The sequence below is a fragment of the Microcaecilia unicolor genome, chromosome 11, assembly GCF_901765095.1.
Source record: "Microcaecilia unicolor chromosome 11, aMicUni1.1, whole genome shotgun sequence".
NCBI lineage: Eukaryota > Metazoa > Chordata > Amphibia > Gymnophiona > Siphonopidae > Microcaecilia > Microcaecilia unicolor.
In genome coordinates, this window is record NC_044041.1 from 30,555,712 (window position 1) to 30,575,720 (window position 20,009).

General features: G+C 43.5%; 1 protein-coding gene across 1 annotated transcript in view; it reads right to left on the reverse strand.

Annotated features, from left to right (window-relative positions):
- The window catches only part of WSCD2 (WSC domain containing 2), a 363,115-nt gene that overhangs the window by 290,501 nt on the left and 52,605 nt on the right, over positions 1-20,009 (reverse strand). The gene's annotated exons all lie outside the window — the stretch shown is intronic.

The window sequence follows — 20,009 nt, forward strand, 5'->3', positions numbered from 1 at the left end:
CATAACCACCACCGGTGGCTACATTGGGCTAGCAGTAGTTCCAGGTTGCGATATGGCAACCCTTTCATAAAAGGGCCCCTAAATAAAGATTGTTCACCTGGGCTGGCAGCTTGATGTTTCTAGGAGCTCAGCAGGCTCTGTGGCTGGTAATGTCAATGTGCAGAAGGATTGAGAAGTGTATTTTAGTAAGTTAAATTCTGGGAAAAGAATACATTTTTGAGAGAGAATTAATATTTTGATATGCAAAAGCTGTGTGCCTGGTTCTGCAGCTTTTGGAATTCTGTGCTGCACACATTGGGGTCCTTTTACTAAGATGCGCTGAAAAATGGCTTGCGGTAGTGTAGGCGTGGGTTTTGGGCGCACACCAATTCATTTTTCAGCGCACCTGTAAAAAACGCCTTTTTAAAACAAATTTTGATGAAAATGGACGTGCGGTGAAATCAAAATTGCCATGTGTCCATTTTGGGACTGCGACCTTACCGTCAGCCATTGACCTAGCGATAAAGTCTCACGCGGTAACCGGATGATAATGACCTATGCGCACCAAATGCCACTTGGCGCACGACTGATATATGCGCATCCGAAAATATTATTTTCGGCTGCGCAGCTTAATAAAAGGGCCCCATTGAGGCATATTTTCAAAGCACTTAGCCTTCCAAAGTTCCATAGGTTTCTATGGAACTTTGGAAGGCTAAGTGCTTTGAAAATATGCCTCATTATTTGCAGAATTTTGGGCAGCACAGTGCCGAAGTAAATGAGAAACCACTGTTTTAAAAAGTTCATTTAGAGCAACTGCTTTAGAGGTAATGCCGCAGAAGAGGCTGGCTGCGTGTGAGAGGCAGTTTTAGGCTGGATTTGTGGAGTTCTTAGAAATAGTCTCGGGAAAGGTTTAGACAGATGGAAAGTGTGATTGTGCTTAAGAATTCTATGGGAGAAAAGCTATTTTAAAAGTATGAAACAGTGACCACAGTGACTTTGTCTCTGAGAGTGTTTACAGTTCTGAGTTGCTTAAAATTAATTAATCCAAAAACAAAAACAGATTACAGACTTTGAAGACTAATTCAAAGACTAGTTAAGAGGGAAAAAAGATTCAGTCTGATTTCTCACTTGTGAAAGCTGATGGTATTCAGAAGCTTCTTCATACTAAATTAGAGTTCCTAGCCTTGATTTATCCAAAACCAGAAATAATTAAAAGGACAGTTAATCTGGTTCTGCTGGGTTTCCTTGTTCTGCAGCATTATTATTATTAGCATTTGTATAGTGCTACCAGACACACGCAGCTCTGAACACCTGACACAAAGAGACAGTCCCTGCTCAAAAGAGCTTACAATCTAAGTAATACAGACAAACAAGACAGTTACGGGTGAGGGAAGTAATGGGTGAGAAGGGAGGAAGGGACAAGGGGAGGGCAATTGTGGCTAGGAGCTAAAAGCATGACAGTGGGAAGCTAGATTGGAACTTATATTAAAGGAGAGAAGTTACAGAACTATTTAGTTCTCTCTAGCATGGTCAAGCCTTTGAATAAGAAGAAGTTTTGTGATATAAACTTTGAAGGTTTTTATAGAATGGTGAAATCTGGCAGGGAGAAACTGCAGCTGGAATGTTGGGGAGCTGAGAAGTGAGTTGAACTATTCTGTCTGAGTGGATACAAGAGAGAGCAGTTTGATAATCCTGTGCTGCCAAGACCTTTTACAGCTTTAATTTGTACAGTTCAAATTGTGTTAGTGATTTTGTGTGGTGTGCACTCAGAAAACAAAATGCTGACAGCAGCTTGTTAAGTGGAGAGGGAATACTGTAGTCAGGGCTAAAACAATCATCTCTTAGTTTCAGCACCAAATGAACTGTAGCCTATGCCTCAGAAGAAACTGACAAAGTCAGATAGGGACACACACAGAGCTAGACAGGGAGAAAGGGTTTCTCCATTTTGTGTTCCTTAAAGTTGGAGTAGTAGGTGCTTGCATCTGTGAGCCGACTGTGTGTACCGGACCAGACTTCAGAGCACAGCAGTGGCGTAGGAAGGGGGCGGGGAGGGCGGTCCGCCCCAGGTGCACGCCGCTGGGGGGTGTCGGCTCCGCGCTGGTGCACTGCCCTCTCTGCCCCGGAACAGGTTACTTCCTGTCCCGGGACAGAGAGAGCAGTGAACCAGCGCGGAGCCAACACACCCCAGCAACGTGCAGTCGGGGTGGATCGGCCCTCCCGTCCGTCCCTCGCCGCAGGTATGCGCTCCGGGGGGGGGGGGTGCGCCGTGCTGCACCCGGGGGGGGGGGGGTGCGCAGCGGTGACCCGCCCCAGGTGTCAGCTCCCCTCGCTACGGCTCTGGAGCACAGCCTCAAGAAGCTAACCTATGCAGGAGAGCAGTGAGCCAGCAAAGAGCTAAGTAGTGTCATCATTATCATCCTGCGTGCACGGACAAACAGAAGTTGATTAACCAGATCCGAGGTAGAGTTACATTATAGTTTGAGAATGTTGTTATGCTTATCTGAAGCTCTTGTTGATTTATGTTGTCACAGTGAAATGTCATGATAGAATCCTGAAGCAATGAAGATTTTCCTACTTTGGTGAGATATTTTGTATTATAGACAGAAAGCAATTTGTTGTGCACTTTATAACAGTACTGTTAGTTTACGCAGTTGTGATTTTAAATTGTATTTTAACTATTTTAGCATGTTTTTTTATTATTTTAACATCTTTGTTACTCTTTTACCGTAATATCATCTTTAAATACCTGCGTGTAATAATAAAACAAGAAAACTTTAACATTTTATACTTTTCCTCCAAATATTGTAGTAACCTGAAAACAATTGATTTGCATGTCACCTATTTCCTATGTTTAATGTTAAAGTCACCTGGCTTGGAACAGAAAATGGGGAAAACCATAGTAACTTATTTAACATTTTTCCTAAAGTGTAATACCATGCTGTACCACCAGGGGGTGTACACTAAAATTGTTTAAAGATGCACTAATGTTAGTGTACTGAAGCGATCCTATCACAATCAGAATGCACAGGGTCCTCCCTTTGAAAGTTGCAGTTTCCTAGAATAGGCTCCATATGGTGCTACGTGTGGCTCTATGAAAAGCGTAACGGCCGTGGATTAAACATAGCCAGTGGATCTGAAGGTATCACAGGATGACAATTGTATGCAGGGTTATTATTTATATATTTTTAACGCACCTGCTTTGGCATCTTCTTTAACGTGTTTGTATCCTCAATGAAGCAGGGTGACAGGGTATTAATCTGCCTCTCCTCCATCTATGTTGTACAGGTTCTCAGTTACATCCAAAAGGCTAGGAAGGGACTTGTCCTTAGATCATATCATAGCTCACATGTTACACTCGCTCTTAGCTTTAAAGAGGCTAAGTAGAATTTTTTTTTTTAATTATCCCTGTGCAAATGTGAACCTCTCACAAAAATTCAGAAACAGGGTAAATCTCTATAGGGCAGAGAGATTGCTCTGAGAGTCTCTTGTTGTAAGAAAAAAAAAGTCAGCAATTAATTTCCAGTTAATCAGCCACATAGCTTGCTTGGGAATTTTGCGGACAGCCTGCACAGCAGAGAAGGCAACCAAACCATGACTATTAGGAGAAGAACTCAATGCCAGAACATACGATTCCCCCCTCCCCCTCCCAACTTACACAGCAATGAGATAGCCAAATAGTCTAAAGTTCATGCACCCTTTCTAAATGAAATCATCCCATTTTCCCCACCTTTAAGAACTGGATTCTCAAACTGGTGAACCCGATACATTTGTTTGTTAGTTCTGTGTTGCCAGCAGTTAACTTATTTGAATCCAATGACATACCGGTAGTTCCTCACTAAACCCAAAAACCAAGAGGTCAATGTTTTTTTTTAACATATAGTAACATAGTAGATGACGGCAGAAAAAGACCTGCTCGGTCCATCCAGTCTGCCCAACAAGATAAACTCATATGTGCTAAGTTTTGTGTATACCTTACCTTGATTTGTACCTGTCCTTTTCAGGGCACAGACCGTATAAGTCTGCCCAGCACTAGCCCCGCCTCCCAACATCGGCTCTACTACTACTACTCAACATTTCCAAAGCGCTAACAGACTCACGCAGCACTATATTGCCACCCAATCTCGGCTAAGCTAAATATTCTATGTATGTATATTATTTTGTTAGCCACCTAGGGGGTCCCTTTTACTAAAGGTGGGCTGAAAAACAGCTTGCGGTAGTGTAGGTGCGGGTTCTGGGCATGCGCCGATCCATTTTTCAGCGCACCTAAAAAAGGCCTTTTTTTTTAAAATTTTTGCCAAAATTGGATGTGCGGCAAAATCAAAATTGCCACGCATCCATTTTGGGTCTGCGACCTTACTGCCAGCCATTGACCTAGCGGTAAAGACTCACGTGGTAACCACGCAGTAATGACTTGCGCATATCTAATACACATGTCCGAAAATAAAAATTATTTTTCAGACGCGCATATCTGACGTGCACCAAAAATGAAATTACCGCAAGAGCCACGCAGTAGCCAGCCGTTAACGCCATTTTGGCATGCATTGGGCACATGTAGACGTTTGCACAGCTTAGTAAAAGGGCCCCTAGATATTTTGATTCATGGTTTATAAATTAATTAAATGAACTCATGATGTATTTCTTATATAAAGTTCTGCTTATAAATTGTGGATCCGATCTTCAACTGGTGGCTGTCAGCATGTCTTTAAACATTATCACCACTGGCTAAAATAGACTCAGGTATTTAGTGCTGGCCCCTATCCTGGCCCCAACGGCGTTTGGTACACCCAGAAGTTTATTTATTTAAAAATAATGTATATTCTGCTCAGCCCACAGTTCCTAGCGGATTACAAAGTCACATACATAATAAAATGTTCAATTGTAACAACAAAATATACTAACAAAAACTGTAAAGGAATCAAGTACAAAACATACTATGCATCCAATTTCTCCGCTATAGGCAGCAAGCTCTGGAACACCCTACCACGATCGATTCATATAGTCAATAATCATCTACCCTTCCGGAAACTACTTAAAACTCACCTTTTCAAGCAAGCCTACTCATATGACTTGACTTAAATTAGAAATCCATCTGCGATACCTGGATCTGACTACTTAGCAGAATTTAATACATTTTTTTTCCTTTTGAATTCATCCCTCTCCGAACCATTATTATACATTCTTTCTTTTTCACAACACTTTACCCAACTTACACCCTCTTCCGCTCCCTACCTCTACCACCTTCCTCCCTTATCCTTTCTTAGTCCACCTCTTTATATATTACTAGTAAAAAAAGGCCCGTTTCTGGAGCGAATGAAACGGGCGCTAGCAAGGCTTTCCTCTGTCTCCCCCACCCAACGCACCTTCGTCGTCAGTGATACCATTGCGCCGCCCTGGCCGCCGTCGATGTGAGTGAATTGCTCCGCCCTCAACGTCATAACGTTTGACGCGAGGGCGGGGCCCCAAGACTGTGTTTTTCGTGGCTTCAGAGCTTCGAACTTACGAACCTTGGCTTCAGTGACGTCAGACAATAGAACGTTGAGGGTGAGTTTTATATATATAGATATTCAAATGTTTTATCCATTTTGTGCTATCTTGTAAATTTGTTTTATTATGTAAGCAGCATTGAGCCTGCTACAGGTGGGAAAGCGCGGGTTATAAATGTTACAATACAATCACATACAATAAAAAGACAATAACAACTGAGAACCAGTTCTGGCGTTCATACTCTACTATACAGATATCTCCTAATCAAATCCCACTTAAACAAATGCCTCGCAAAATTTTAAAAAAGCTGCTTTCTAAAAGTGAGATAAGTTATCAGAGTACGGTTGATATTCAGTACCAAATCTGGATACAAACCAGGCATAGTTAGGATTGCCTTTTGTCCCAACAATTTCTTGATTTAAAACCATGGGTTTTGGCTATAAGGGTTTAACTTTTTTTTTTTTTTAAAGATACCCCAGTAAGTGTTTGGTTACCTGGGACGGATTATACCTTCTTTTTGATTCCACACAATTGGAGAACTTTCTGGGAGATAGGAAGTAGCTATGTTAATTTTTGTTTTTTGGGGTGTTTGGGGTTTGTCTTTATTTTTAATATACTCCTCAGATAGGAAACCTAAGGTGAGGTAGGCCTAACGCGGGCCTACCGAGTGGTAAAAGGACACTATTGAAAGACACGCTGAGGAGTCCAGTGATAGTTTGGGCCGGAGCACGCACTACTCCCGCGGTAAAAAATACTTTTTATTTTCCAGCTTGGGAGGCATGTTTTAGGGGAGGAGAGTAGGCATACCTGCGCTAATCGGGTAGGGCAAGCATATTACTATGCACTACGCGATTAGCACAGGAGCCCTTACCTCCTCCTAAATAGATGGTGATCCCAGCGGTAATGGCCACGCGCTAATGGGGAAATTAGTACATGGCCAAAAAAAAAACCCACCCTGACCGTGTTTCAACCATGCAAGAAAGTGGCCGGAGCACGTGGCAAACCCACACGCTAATCGCAGCACCAGCCACTTTCTAGTGTGCCTTAGTAAAATGACCCCCTAGTTTTGATCTAGTAGTTTTCTAATGTTTTCCCTTTTTAATTCTTTTCTTTTTGTAGTTCACAAGTCCCTCTTGATATCGGCTATGATACCTATTCTTTTGGTTTAAAGTGTTTTGGTTGTATTTGTATAGATTGGTGAAGTTGCTTTGCAATATGATTTGAAATCTCAATTAAAAAAAAAATATACCAAATGGACAGCCTGAAAATGTTCATGTTATTTTTTTTTCAAAGGGGGAAGGGGGGTGGGCTCGTTCCAGAATTAAATTTCATTACGAGTGTGCATTCTTTCCTGATACTGAATGCACGTGTCAACCATTGCACATACACATACTATCAAAAAAAGAGTGCGCTGGTTGACTGTCTGTTTCCAGCACTGCAGTGCCAGATAACTTCCGGGTCTACCCCAGAATGGTCTAGCATTAACCGGAGAGTGCCACGGTGGTCAGAGCACATATTCAGTACATTTTACTGCCACTGAATTTATGCTCTAGGCCCAGCCACCACAATTTAACCAGGCGGGAACCCCTCTTGCTTGGTTAAATCATTTTAAATATTGGCCCCTATGCATAGCCTCCTGCTAACGAAAACTCTTGTAATCTTTTTCCCCTTTCTTCAATGTACAGTATATTGTACCTAACTTTTTTTTTAAAGTAACATCCTCCTAACACATCACAGGAAAGGCACTGCCCATTGTTCAGCTCCATTTTCCCCAAGTTAATAACGATGCTGCAGATAGATAGCCTTTAAATTTATCTGTACCTGCTTTACTTCAAGCGTATCAATATTTCACGCTGAGCTGCTGCCGATCCACTTTGTCTTTGAGGTCCCTTGATCAGAGAAAACAGTAATTACACAAGCCTTTGCTATTCCAGGAGCAGTGCTCAATGGACTTTAAGCGCCCAGGCTATTTATAACAGTGGATGGCCCATCAAGGCTCTATAGGAGATTACCACTTTAAGAGACAAGGGCAACCTATTATTGCCACACTGGTCCCCATCAGCTATGTTTTATGGTCTTCCAACATGCCAGCAACCAGCTAGCAACAAGGTTTATGGCTGAGAAGGACCAGCAAATTATTGTGAATTATGACACAGATGGAGAGCCTCAGAAAATCAGTATCTAGGGAATAGCTATGCTTAATGCCATTGACAACACAATTTTATTAACCTGCTATATGAGTACGGGGATGAACCTCCTACTAGATATTCTCTATTTTGGCTTCTGGTGAGGAGCAAAGATCTTTAAAGGTCGGCTTTAGCTTAGACCAGTGGCGTAGCTATGTGGGGCCATGGGGGCCTGGGCCCCGTAGATTTGGCCCTGGACCCCCCCTGCCGACGACCCTCTCGAGCCCCCCTCCTGCCGCCAACCCGCCGTCGCACACATCTTTGGGTGCCATTTACAGAATCTAACCCTAGCGTAGGAGCCGACTCTGTGGGTGCTTGAGCACCCCCAATATTGAGAAAATACCTTGTAAGTGTCCAGAGAGGGGTTATTTCCATTGGGCTTAGCACCCTCAATAAGTTTGAACAGTTGGCACCTATGCCTAAGAGTATACCATCAAACATCAAGTCAACACATAAAAGTAAGCAGCAAGGCACTCAGAGCAACAAGGACTGACTGTTAAATACTATTTTTATTCACACCTTTGGGGGGGTGGGAGGGGGTCATCCCTGATTCCCTCCAGCGGTTATCTGGTCGTTTAGGGCACTTTTTGTGCCTTATTTATTCTAAAAATAGGTCTAGATAAAAATGTTGAAGCTTTAGACCTAGACATTTTCGTTTTGTTCCATTATGACTATAAAACATCCAAGCGTTAGGAACATCCTAAGCCCACACCCGAAATGCCCCCAACACACTCCCTTGTGATTTGGGCACACTGCAGACAAATTACATAAACAAACATCTGCAAAATAGGATTTGAAAATACCAATTTGGATGTTTTCAGAAGAAATGCATCCAAATACTGCTTTATGACACTTTGTGGATGCTTTTCTCTTTCGAAAATGAGCCCCTATGTAATTTTGTAAGTCTATGTGCTTTGAAAATATGCCTCCATATGCTCAAAGCCCTCAATTCACTGTTCAGTCTAAAAATATCTTTTTTAAAATATTCTAGTAAATGAACAGAAAAAGTTTGCAAATCTGCCATAATCTAGTTCTGCAGCTTTCCACTTTGGTATGTTTTTCTTTACTTAAACTTACTATATCCCCTCCATATTTTAAACAGAGAACATAAGACACACTTGATGGACAACACTGGGAATTAAAAGCTTCCATTTAGGCACTCGATAAAAGAAGTACATGAAAGATAACAGGGGAAGTCTCTACTCTAGTTCATAATGGGGCCCTTTTAAAAAGGTGCAGGAGCGCTAACGTATGGGTAGCACGGTGCCCAATCAGCACTACCGCCGGGGTGGTGCGTGCGCCCAGTGATGATTCTGATTTTGGTGCATGCCAAATCCCGCCACAGGGGGTGTTCCCAGCAGTAACTGGCAGTGCGCCCATGTTGATGGGCACAGCATGGTTACCATGTGGGTAGTGCGTGAGCCCTTATCGCTAGGTCAATGGGTGGCAGCAAGGGCTCAGACCATAAACAGGCGCACGCTAGTTTTAATATTAGAGCAGGCCCATCTCCCGGACCATTAAAAAATTGTCTTTTTCCCCAGTCGCAGTAAAAAAATAAATGGCCCAGCGCGTGCCTAAAAGATGCGCCCACACTATCCCAGGACCACAGGACCCCAATGTGCTATAACCTCGTACTAAGAGGATGCATGCATTTCTGGAACTTCGAAGTAGCTGAAAATCCATGACCTTAAGATACCTGGCATCCTCATTGTGATAACTCACAACTAATGTACAATTACTATCAACTGTGATGGTGCTTTTAGTAATGTAGATAAAGTGTCTGTCTGCTGGGAAATAGGCTGAGAGAACTATTTCAGGAAGACCTGTCAGCAAGCCTCAGACTTAATTATATTTGGATCAGATGAGGCCAAATTTGAACCACACACTAAACAGTAGCATCTTCCTCAACCTGATCCTCGAGAACCATCCAGTCATTTCAATTTTCAGTACATCTACAATCCTACAATGAACATGCACGAGAGAGCTGCATACAAAGCAATGTATGAAGATTTCTCTCATGTGTATAAGGGTTTAATGGAGAGCAGGGGCGTAGCTACGGGTGGGCCTGGATGGGCCCAGGCCCACCCAGTTTTGTCTCAGGCCCATCCTCACCTTCTCCCACCCCTGCCGCAGCGCTGCCTCCTCTCCTGCACTTCACGGTCTCTGTCTCCCACCCTCGCGGCAGTGCTTTCAATTTGCTATCAGCGCTGCCTGCCTGACAGCTGACAGACGCGGCGCGACGTCCTCCTGCTCTGGGGCCTTCCCTCTGCCGCATTGATTCAACTTCCTGCTTACGCAGGGCGGATTGCATGCGGCAGAGGAAAGGTCCCGGAGCAGGACGTCGTCGCACCGCGTCTGTCAGCTGTCAGGCAGGCAGCGCCGATAGAGCGCTGCCGCGGGGGTGGGAGATGGAGACCATGAAGTGCAGGAGAGGAGGCAGCGCCACGGTGGGAGAAGGTGAGTGGAGGCAGCGCCGATAACTTTAAATATGCTGGACCGTGTGTGTGTGTGGGGGGGGGGGGGGTTGTAGTGCCCACCCATCCAACCTGCTGGCCCACCCAAAAATTGTCTTCTGGCTACGCCACTGGAGAGAAGAGAAACTGCTAAACAAGAACATTGAAGTTGGTGTAGTTGAGATTGTGAAGATTGTCTCAACATATGTGGAGGAGCTTTAAGTAGCCCAAAGATGACATTGTAATTGCGAGATAATATACTCTCATCAGCTGGAGTTTGTGATGAGATATACAATGGGAGTTGTTGGCAACGGGCATTAAAAGGAAGACGAGTCATGGATAACAATCTTCCATATGGACAAATTATAGTAAAAAAAATTTTAGAGAGTTGTTTAAGTTCTTATGTGTTTATATCATAGAGTGTAAAAACTCTGGGGATAGAGGGATTGTATTATTTTTCAAAAATAAAATTATTTTAGGTGTGAATGAGAGAAGTGCATGATTAGATTGTGAGAAGAAATTTTATATGATTAGAGAAATGTTGAATAAAGTGAATTTTGCAAAGATAAGTATTCCCACCCTGGGACAGACCAAAGGTCCATCAAGCCCAGCATCCTGTTTCCAACAGTGGCCAATCAAGGTCACAAATACCTGGCAAGATCCCCAAAACGTTCAATACATTTTATGCTGCTTATCCCAGAAACAAGCAGTGGATTTTCCCCAAGTCATATTACTAATGGTCTATGGACTTTTCCTTTAGAAAGCTGTCCAAACCTTTTACAAAACCCAGATAAGCTAACCGCCTTTACCACATTTTATGGCAATGAATTCCAGAGTTTAATTACAAGTTGAGCAAAGAAAACTTTTCTCCGATTCATTTTAAATTTACTACTTTGTAGCTTCATCGCATGCCCCCTAGAACTAGTATTTTTGGCAAAGGTAAACAAACAATTCACGTCTACCCATTCCACTGCACTCATTATTTTACAGACCTGTATCATATCTCTCCTCAGCCATCTTTTCTCCACGCTGAAGAGCCCTAGCCACTTCAGCTTTTCCTAATAGGGAAGTCATCCCATCCCCTTTATCATTTTGGTCGCCCTTCTCTGTACCTCTTGTGATATATTGTATGTAACTAGGAGAAAGGATTTACTCAGTTGATGTTAACATGTATAATCATTGGGAATACCCTACAAACCTGATTGACTGGGTGGGTTTTGAGAAACTGGGATGAGAATCACATCGCTACTATCAACTCCTACTTAAAACTTTGTGACATTTTGCAAATAGATACACATTCTCTCTTGACACTACCACTACTGTCATCCAGTGCCGTAGCGAGGGCGGCTGAAACCCGGGGCAGGTCGCCGCTGCGCAACCCCCCGGGTGCAGCACGGCACCCCCCCTCAGCGCGCACCCTCCCTCCGGCGCATTCTTACTTCATTTAGAAACGAAGGGCGGGCGGGAGGACCAAACGCCCCCGAGACCACGTCGCTGGGAGCTGCGTCGGCTCCATTGGTTCCTTGCTCTCTCTGCCCCGGAAGTAACCTGTTCCGGGGCACAGGGAGCAAGGAACCAACGGAGAAGACACCCCCCCCCCCCCACGGCGTGCACCCGGGGCGGACCGCCCCCCCCTTCCTACGCCACTGCTGTCATCCTACTGTCTTTGCTGCCATACCACAGAGGCGAACAAAAGCAGGAAATTCAAGCAAAGGTAAACTAGGGTCAATTCCTCTATTCTTAGTATATTAAAGGCATTTAATTTGCAAAGAAATTGAAAACTGAATGTTCAAGTTCACTTCAAGTTTTTGTAATGGGTTGAATGGATTACACTGCCAAGCTTTGTTACAGTAATTTGCTTCCACACTGTGGAAGCAGCAGTATTCAATGCAAAGTGACCTTTCAAAATTTAAATGGTCATCAGCTCCTATAAAAGTAGTGTACCAAGGCTCTACCTCCTTTAAAATGCTATAAAACCTAAGGAAACAAAACCATTATTTAAAAAATGTAAAAAAAAAAAAAAGTGAAACTATGTGATAAAAATCTCCCTACATTACTAAAGGGCCCTTTTACTAAGCCGTATTATTATTCTTTTTATTTTATTTGTTACATTTGTACCCCACATTTTCCCACCTATTTGCAGGCTTAATGTGGCTTACATAGTACCAGAGAGGCGTTCGCAAACTCTGGTGTGAACAAATACAAAGTGATATTGTGATAAGATGTTCATGTGGAACAGTCAATGGAAGAGTTGTGTTATGTCCATTACGTACTTTAATTATGTTGTGTTGCAGAGACCAGGCATTTAAGTTGGATCTGCGGGGTATGCCTTTTGTTAATATGTGTCCCAGCGTGAGACCCGTCCACTGGAATAGTGGTAGGCCAAGTTACATATCTTAAACAGCTGAAAAGCACTGACTAGGCCTGATAATCAGCTGATGGCCTTATAGCAGAGAGCCTGCAAGAGCAGGACTGCTTGGTGAATCTTATTGAAACCTGGTACAACTTTCAAATTGAGTGTAACACTTAAGATGTAGAAATTAATGACAAAAATGGTAAAAAGCTTGGTTCTTAAAATGGAGTCTGTCTTTATAAGATGGCTCCCAGAGTCACAAGATGCAAAGACACAGATCTCTCTCAATATTAGGAAAGAGGTTTTACAAGTGTTGAAATTGGCATTATGAAGAAATCTTAGAAAGGAGGGGCAGGTGGGCACCTGACCTGTGGTTAAGTATGATTCAGAGATGAAGAAAGATTAGAAAAAAAGTCCCTCTCCAATTGAGTTGTATGTACTGAAAATGCTATATAAGAACTGTGTATCAGAGCTATCATCGGAGTCCCTCCCCAACTTGGTTCGGACAAGGGTGAAGCTCTGGCCGGTTGAACCCAGAATCTGACTGATGTATGTACCAACTTGAAGTCCTGATTTGGGTGAGAATAAAAGACTATTTCTTTCACTAAACTGCTCCGGTCTCTGTTTCAATCTCTTCTCTCTCCTCCACCTGTTTCACAGAATACTACACACACAAGTAAGATTCTCTCTCACTCATATAGATTTCATGTGGGAACATAAATGGCCAAAGATTCACTTAGATCCAGAAAGACAGAAAGCTGTGGTCATGGGAATTAGATTTGAACTGCGCCTTCTGTCACCCTCCCTACATCTCTGGGATCGGAGGTGCTCCTTAGAACCATGTTTCATAACACCATGGAATGGGATATCGCAGAGGTTTAGGGAGGGGTTGATCAACAAGATCCTCGAAGAACAAACCCTCTGTACACCTCCGTGGGCAAGGGTCCTGCGGGGGTCTAGAGAAGGTTAATTAAAAACACTTTTTAAAGAGGTTAGTCTTTAGTGATTTCTGGAAGTTTAGGTGGTCGTACGTTGTTTTCAAGGCTTTTGGTAATGCGTTCCACAGTTGTGTGCTTATGTAGGAAAAACTGGATGCGTATGTTGATTTCTATTTAAGTCCTTTGCAGCATGGGTAGTGTAGATTTAGAAATGTTCGTGTTGATTTGGATGTGTTTCTGGTTGGTATGTCGATGAGGTCTGTCATGTATCTCGAGGCTTGACCGTAGATAAATTTGTGAACCAAGGTACAGATTTTGAAGGCAATGCGTTCTTTGATTGGGAATCAGTGTAGTTTTTCACGGAGGGGTTTTGCACTTTCAAATCACGTTTTTCCAAATATAAGCCTAGCTGCTGTATTTTGGGCAGTCTGAAGTTTCTTTAAGGTTTGTTCTTTGCATCCCGCATAAATTCCATTGCAGTAGTCTACGTGGCTTAGTACCATTGATTGTATCAGGTTGCAAAATGTTTCCCTCGGGAAGAATGGTTTCACGCTAATGCAAGCCTAATGCAGCAAAAATGGCCCAAGGAAGGACGTGCTAAAGCATTCTACAGTAGTTTTGCCATCTGCATGCGGAAAATATTTTTGTATTTTTGTGGAAGGGGGCATGTCAGGAGCAGAGAATGGGAGTGGAAATGCTAATAATTAAGTGCATGCATATTATCGCCGTGCTAACTGGTTAGTGCATCCAAAACACAGTCATCTAAATAGCAGATAAGTGATCCTGCGGTAATTATTCTAAATGGCCGCACTCTAATGCTAATGTTAGCACACAGCCATTAATGAAACTAATTTTTTTAAACCCCTTTTGGACAGCCGTCTAGAATTGGGTTTAGCATGTGGGAAAGGGTGTACTGAGTCCACTTCTTACATAAGTAATGCCATACTGGGAAAAGACCAAGGGTCCATCGAGCCCAGCATCCTGTCCACGACAGCGGCCAATCCAGGCCAAGGGCACCTGGCAAGCTTCCCAAACGTACAAACATTCTATACATGTTATTCCTGGAATTGTGGATTTTTCCCAAGTCCATTTAGTAGCGGTTTATGGACTTGTCCTTTAGGAAACCGTCCAACCACTTTTTAAACTCTGCTAAGCTAACCGCCTTCACCACTTTCTCTGGCAACGAATTCCAGAGTTTAATTATACGTTGGATGAAGAAACATTTTCTCCGATTTGTTTTAAATTTACAACACTGTAGTTTCATCGCATGCCCCCTAGTCCTAGTATTTTTGGAAAGCGTGAACAGACGCAGCTCGACAAAAGGATCCCTAAGATTCTTCTTTTCAAAGAATCTTTTTCCTACTGTTTCTTTCTGCCTCCAAACACTACTAGATTATGAGATAATGAAGAAGAAATGTGTCAGTTCCAGACACCTCCCTCTGGGAGTGGCCTTTGATAGAGGTTTGATACTTAGCACAGGTGTTCACAAGATTCCCTATTCTTGCCCTCTGACTCTCCTACAGGGAAAGTAGCCTGGGCTGGTCTTATCATTAGGCAGACTAGGCATCCGTAGCTGTTTAGAGCGGCAGTGTTTTTTTTTTTTTTTTTGGGGGGGGGGGAGGTGGTATGGCATCTCATCTCCTCTTTCCCTTCTACCACGTCTGTCACTCTACCTCTTTCCAGCCACTCCAAAATGTACTCAAAGCCTGTGTGGACCCTTGCAGTAGAGGCCTGTGCCCAAGCACTGCTATGTTCTGCCCTCCCCAATGCATTGCCTGAAATGCTGGTCATAGGGATGGGATAGGGTGGAGAAGGGGAGATGCTGGACCCGGAGGAGACAGGGAGAAGTGGAGATACTGAACTTATGGAGAGGGAGAGAGGGAAAAGAGGGTTGCTGGTTACCTGAGGGGGAAGAGGAGATGCTAGACTATAGGGAAGGTTGGGCCTTGAGCCACCCTTGGGGTGGGGGAGCACAGGCTGAAGTTTTGCCTAGGGTGTCAAATACCCTTGGGTTGACCCAGAAGATGATGGTTTTGAGTCACAGTTGGAATTCCCAGGCTTTCAGAAGAGCCAGTGCTTCAGGGTCCTGGAAGATCCTGTTAGACTGTAAAATCCATCCTTTGAAATCTTAGTGACATCTAATGGTTTGATGTATTATCCCACTTTAGAGAGTGCTCCATTCAAAACTCCAAAGACAGGAAACAAAACACTCCTTGGAATCACTGTGGATTGAAATTCCATGTGCAAAGGGGAAAAGGATAGTGATAGGAGTGTACTACCGTCCGCCTGGCCAGGACGAACAGACGGATGCGGAAATGTTAAAGGAAATCAGGGACGCAAACAAACTGGGCAACACAATAATAATGGGGGATTTCAATTACCCGCATATAGACTGGGTTAATGTAACATCTGTACATGCAAGGGACATAAGATTTCTTGATGAAATCAAGGACAGCTTCATGGAACAGCTAGTTCAGGAGCCGACAAGAGAAGGAAAAATACTAGACTTAGTCCTTAGTGGTGCTCATGATCTAGTGCAGGGGGTAACGATACGAGGGCCGCTTGATAACAGTGATCATAATATGATCGGTTTTGATATTGGCATTGAAGGAAGTGAAACTAGGAAATCAAGTACGCTAGCGTTTAACTATAGAAAAGGTGATTACGACAAAATGAGAAAAATGGTGAAAAAAAGACTGAAAGGAGCAGCTCGCAGAGTAAAAAACTTGCATCAGGCGTGGATGCTGTTTAAAAACACCATCCTGGAGGTTCAGGACAAATATATTCCACGTATTAGAAAAAAGGGAAAAAAGACTAAACGTCAGCCGGCGTGGCTAAACAGTAAGATAAAGGAAATCATTAGAGCCAAAAAACAATCCTTCAGAAAGTGGAGAAGAGAACCAACTGAAAGTAACAGGATAGATCATAAGGAATGCCAAGCCAAATGCAAAGCGGAGATAAGGAGGGCAAAGGACTTTGAGAAGAAATTAGCGTTGGAAGCAAAAATACATAGTAAAAATTTTTTTAGATACATTAAAAGCAGGAAACCGGCCAAAGAGTCGGTTGGGCCGCTGGACGAAAATGGTGTTAAAGGGGCGATCAAGGAGGACAAAGCCGTAGCGGAGAAATTAAATGAATTCTTTGCTTCGGTCTTCACCGAGGAGGATTTGGGGGGGACACCGGTGCCGGAAAGAATATTTGAAGCGGGGGAGTCGGAGAAACTAAACAAATTCTCTGTAACCTTGGAGGATGTAATGGGTCAGTTCAGCAAGCTGAAGAGTAGTAAATCACCGGGACCTGATGGTATTCATCCCAGAGTATTAATAGAACTAAAAAATGAACTTGCGGAGCTACTGTTAGAAATATGCAATCTGTCCCTAAAATCGAGTGTAGTACCGGAAGACTGGAGGGTAGCCAATGTTACTCCGATTTTTAAGAAGGGTTCCAGAGGAGATCCGGGAAATTATAGACCGGTGAGTCTGACGTCGGTGCCGGGCAAGATGGTGGAGGCTATTATTAAGAATAAAATTGCAGAGCATATACAAAAACATGGACTGATGAGACAAAGTCAGCACGGATTTAGTGAAGGGAAGTCTTGCCTCACCAATCTAATGCATTTTTTTGAGGGGGTAAGCAAACATGTGGACAATGGGGAGCCAGTTGATATTGTATATCTGGATTTTCAGAAGGCGTTTGACAAAGTGCCGCACGAAAGACTCCTGAAGAAATTGCAGAGTCATGGAATCGGAGGTAGGGTATTATTATGGATTAAGAACTGGTTGAAAGATAGGAAGCAGAGAGTAGGATTGCGTGGCCAGTATTCTCAGTGGAGGAGGGTAGTTAGTGGGGTCCCGCAGGGGTCTGTGCTGGGTCCGTTGCTTTTTAATGTATTTATAAATGACCTAGAGATGGGAATAACTAGTGAGGTAATTAAATTCGCCGATGACACAAAATTATTCAGGGTCGTCAAGTCGCAGGAGGAATGTGAACGATTACAGGAGGACCTTGCGAGACTGGGAGAATGGGCGTGCAAGTGGCAGATGAAGTTCAATGTTGACAAGTGCAAAGTGATGCATGTGGGTAAGAGGAACCCGAATTATAGCTACGTCTTGCAAGGTTCCGCGTTAGGAGTTACGGATCAAGAAAGGGATCTGGGTGTCGTCGTCGATGATACGCTGAAACCTTCTGCTCAGTGTGCTGCTGCGGCTAGGAAAGCGAATAGAATGTTGGGTGTTATTAGGAAGGGTATGGAGTCCAGGTGTGCGGATGTTATAATGCCGTTGTATCGCTCCATGGTGCGACCGCACCTGGAGTATTGTGTTCAGTACTGGTCTCCGTATCTCAAAAAAGATATAGTAGAATTGGAAAAGGTACAGCGAAGGGCGACGAAAATGATAGTGGGGATGGGACGACTTTCCTACGAAGAGAGGCTGAGAAGGCTAGGGCTTTTCAGCTTGGAGAAGAGACGGCTGAGGGGAGATATGATAGAAGTGTATAAAATAATGAGTGGAATGGATCGGGTGGATGTGAAGCGACTGTTCACGCTATCCAAAAATACTAGGACTAGAGGGCATGAGTTGAAGCTACAGTGTGGTAAATTTAAAACGAATCGGAGAAAATGTTTCTTCACCCAACGTGTAATTAGACTCTGGAATTCGTTGCCGGAGAACGTGGTACGGGCGGTTAGCTTGACGGAGTTTAAAAAGGGGTTAGATAGATTCCTAAAGGACAAGTCCATAGACCGCTATTAAATGGACTTGGAAAAATTCCGCATTTTTAGGTATAACTTGTCTGGAATGTTTTTACGTTTGGGGAGCGTGCCAGGTGCCCTTGACCTGGATTGGCCACTGTCGGTGACAGGATGCTGGGCTAGATGGACCTTTGGTCTTTCCCAGTATGGCACTACTTATGTACTTATGTACTTATACACAAAGAAAACACAAATACGCCCATACACAGAGGTTGGAAAGAATTCCATGAACCACACTCTTGTATTTTTCCTCACTTGTTATATTACACTCCCATGCTACATAATAAAAGCTACAGGTCTGCTGAGTATTAAGCCTTAGGTTTATGATGCAGGAGTAAAAATTGTGCTTTTTTTCTTGAGCCAACAGCCTGACTGGTGTTCTGACTGAGAGAATACCTCCCAGCTGCTCCCTGACCTGAGCTCCAAGGGTCCTTCTTTGCAGGTCCTTAGTACAGACAAGAGCCACAAATATGGCTCTGTGCAAATCATTATTAAAGACTTGCCCACCTATTATTATTATTATTATTATTAAAGACTTACTCACCCCAGTGCAAGAGTCAGGAGGGCTGCCAGGTTTGTGAAACTGCTATAAGAATTACTGTTTAAAAGAAGCATTAACAGGAGCTCATACAACTGTTCAAACGTATTCAAGCTCTTCTAGTGAACAAGGAAATTTGCACTATACTGACCAGATATCATTACAGGAGAGGCCCCAAAGGGGAAAAGTATGTCTAAAGAATACACTGGCATGGAGCTGGGGAAAAAAGGATTCCCTAGTGCAGCATGTTTCTGTTGCATTTTTCTTTTCTGTGTGGGTGTCTTGTGCACCCCGGAACTCACCCAAGTTAGCTCCTGGGCCCAAGTCCCAAGGAGACAGTGCTGTTCTTTCTCAGTTTCCCAACTCCAAAGTTTGAATCACTCTCAGGCCACTTGCACTCACTCTTCCAGGCTCCCTCTCAGTCCACTGGGAATAGTTATGGATCCGGAATTTAAATTGGAGTTCGGGAGACATCTGAGTCCAGGTTACCTCCAGCCACAATACGCCAGGAGGATCAGGAATAAACTTAACTTTATTATAGCATAACAAGTAAATTCTTACTGTGATGATCTTCAGCTCGGTACGTGATGTAAACTTCAGCTATGCATTTCAAAGGAATCACAAAGTGCATTTCTTTCTCAGGATTATATACAGGTGCACAATCCCATATTGCCTTTCCTGTAACCTGATGGAACTCCAGGATGGATTTCCCTTTCTGATGTACTCTGTACCATAAGATCTGGATCCTGTATTACTGTCCTTATCCTTCGTGGGTATCACCCTGAAGGTAGCAATCAGCCATGGGCAGACCTCGTCCTTACCCTGAGCCCATGTTACTGGCTGTACTCCCCAATCCAACCTGAAGTTCAGGCTCTCTTTAACGGCTATGGTGCAATTGATCCCTTAAATCCAGTCTACCAGGGGTGGCTCTGCAGGTACCCCCTTCTTCTCTGTGGGTCATTTGGCAGAGGGTTTGTAGGTACTCCAGCCTTCCCTCTCAAGGCTTCTCTATTTATTTACTTCTAAAAACCCTTCCCAGTTCCTCCTAGTCACTCCCCCCCCCAGTGACTTTCTGCCAGGGGCTTACTCTATCAGAAGATCTCCTCTCTAACCCAGGGTTACACTTGCACTAAACCAAGGGACACAAACGGATCTAGTTTTCAGAATATCCCTAATGAGATCTAATAAGAGAGATCTGCATGCATACTACCTCCAATGTATGCAAATCTCTCTCAGGTATCTTATTTATTGATAACCTGAATTTTCTTTTACTTGATTTAATTCTTTAAAAACAGCTGCCTATTAAAAGTGGCTGCCTCTCCCAAAGA